Source organism: Rhinoderma darwinii, chromosome 5 (assembly GCF_050947455.1).
Source record: "Rhinoderma darwinii isolate aRhiDar2 chromosome 5, aRhiDar2.hap1, whole genome shotgun sequence".
In the NCBI taxonomy this organism is placed as follows: Eukaryota; Metazoa; Chordata; class Amphibia; order Anura; family Rhinodermatidae; genus Rhinoderma; species Rhinoderma darwinii.
In genome coordinates, this window is record NC_134691.1 from 104877398 (window position 1) to 104879899 (window position 2502).

A 2502-nucleotide genomic window follows, 5' to 3' on the forward strand; every position below is an offset into this window, starting at 1 on the left:
CAGAGCCTGCTCAACCCCATCCTGCAACCCCGACAAGAAAATATCCAATCCAATGTCCGTCAGGTGCACCCCGTCAGGCAGCAACAATCCCCTGTTGTCACCTTCCAACTCCCGATGACGAACCACCACACCACATCTAGCTCGGACGAACCGAGACACCCTTGTGTTTAAAAGGCGCCTCCCCCGTTCAATGGCATTCACATCCCGAGCGCCATGCCACACCAACCGAGGAACAACCTCTGACCACACTAACACCAACCGGGGGAAAAAAGAAGCAAACCTTTCCAAATCCGACTGGATCAGCGAGATCAACTCACCCAACTTAACCAAACACATATCATTTCCCCCCAAATGCACAACCAAAACAGTTGGTACCAGCCGACACCGGCTGATGTCGACCACTTCGGGCAGCGCCTCCAACCAGCACAGGCCCCGGAGGCCTCTCCAGTAGACTTCGGCATTTCCAAAGCTCAACGATCATCCACCAGGGCGTATAGCAGCCTGACTCTCCGCCCAGAACACATATGAGTGCCCGACAATCCACACCGAGGGTCTTGAACCTACAACGAAAACGGAATTAATGCAAAAGGAGATCAGGGCGAACATAACCAGCAAAACAATCAGATTTCCACCTACCGATGCGCCTCACTGCCGCATCAGATAACCCCAATTCGCTGGCCATTGTGGCCGCCCCAATACGGAAAGAATGAGTCCCGTACTCCCCTGGAGGCTTACCAACCTGAACCAGAGCCTTCCGGAAAATAGAAGAAAACTGAAACCTCGTAAGCGGCCTGCCAACCAAATGCGACAAAAATTGAACCCCCGATCTAGGCACCCCCAGGAAAGCTGCCACCACCGACACAGGTCAAGTCGCACCCGGGACTGACCGAAGGGAAACCCAACAACCCCGTCCAAACACATCCATCTTAGAGCGACGTATACGCAAATGAACCCCCACCGAAGAAACCACTACATCCTCAAAAAGAAGACCCCTGAAGGAGCCGCCCCCATCGGAACTAGCTAATCATCCAGGTAATGAGTCACTGACCCAGAACCAGTGAGATCCCGCACCGCCCATTCCAAAAATGAGCTAAACACCTCGAAATAATAACAAGAGATCGAACAGCCCATCAGCAAACACATGTCATAATAGAAAAACACCTCCAAGGCACAGCACAACAAATGAAAACAATCTGCATGAACAGGCAACAAACGAAAAGCAGACGCATTATCGGACCTGGCCATAAGGGCCCCCGCCCGTCACACCAAGTCGACTGCCTGATCAAACTAAACATAGGAGACCGTCGCCAACTCGCTGTCAATCCCGTTATTCACGGATCGCCTCTTAGGATGGGACAGATGATGAATAAGACGGAACTTTCCCGGCTCCTTCTTAGGAACCACCCCCAGGGGTGATACCCTAGGATTAGGAAAGGGCAAAGCAGAAAATAAGCCAGCCATCCGGCCAAGCTCAACTTCTTTTGCCACCTTCTCCCTAATAGCGTCTGGAGTCTCCACAGCCGAGTTCAAATTATGTGACATAACCGAGTCCGCCTGCGCCGTAAACGGAATAAAGAAACAAAAACAAAAACCAACTCTAAGCAGGGCGGCTTCCGCTATCTTGGGATACCGGTTTAACCACGAGAGCATCGCGGACACGCGCACTGGCGTCTTCCCCTCGACCAACACCCCCAGGGTGGGCGACCGGCGCAACCCGATGGGAGCACCTAACTGCTGCGTGGGTGCCTCGACACGAGGGGCACTCATGACGGAATTTACAAGAGGCATAAAATCTACAGTGTTCCTCATTAATGAACCAACAGGCCCCCGCTCTACGGACACCAGAAACCCCGCCCCCACCGGAAGGGGAAGAGGCGGGGCGGTGGGCTGACAGGGCCGCTGCGCCATCATCAAGCGCAACCAAACATTGGTGGCTTTCGTATCCCAACCAACCTCCGGCCTCTGAGCCAGCCACCTACGGAACTCCTCATCGTACCGCCACCAAGCCACACCACCATGCGATGTATACGCACTAAAAATAGTGTCCAAATAGACAAACAACTGCCCCGCACACTCGGGCCGAGCCTGAGTAAACACCCCCCCAAATAGCAAAGGCCTGCACCCAATTATTAAAAGACCGCACGACCCTAGGCTTACCCAACACACCCCGCTCAAGTCGACGCTCCTTATCAACTGTCGACGAGTCGACCGACAAAAGAGACCAAATGTCAATGTAAGCGTTCTTCCCAATTTTCTCACGCACCTCCTCAGACACATGAGCACCCAAGGGAGACACACTACAAAAATAGGAATCTCTGAAAGCAGGGACCGAAGGAGTGGACATAGAAGTGGATGCCTCCGCCGTGGACCTCGCAACCACGGCCTGTGACGACGGTCCCATAGGCAAAGAGACGGCCCCTGCCACCAGAGATTGCACAGCCAACAATAAATCAGTGGTAGACATGTCATCAGCATTCCAAGCCCGAATGCAAGCATACTTAG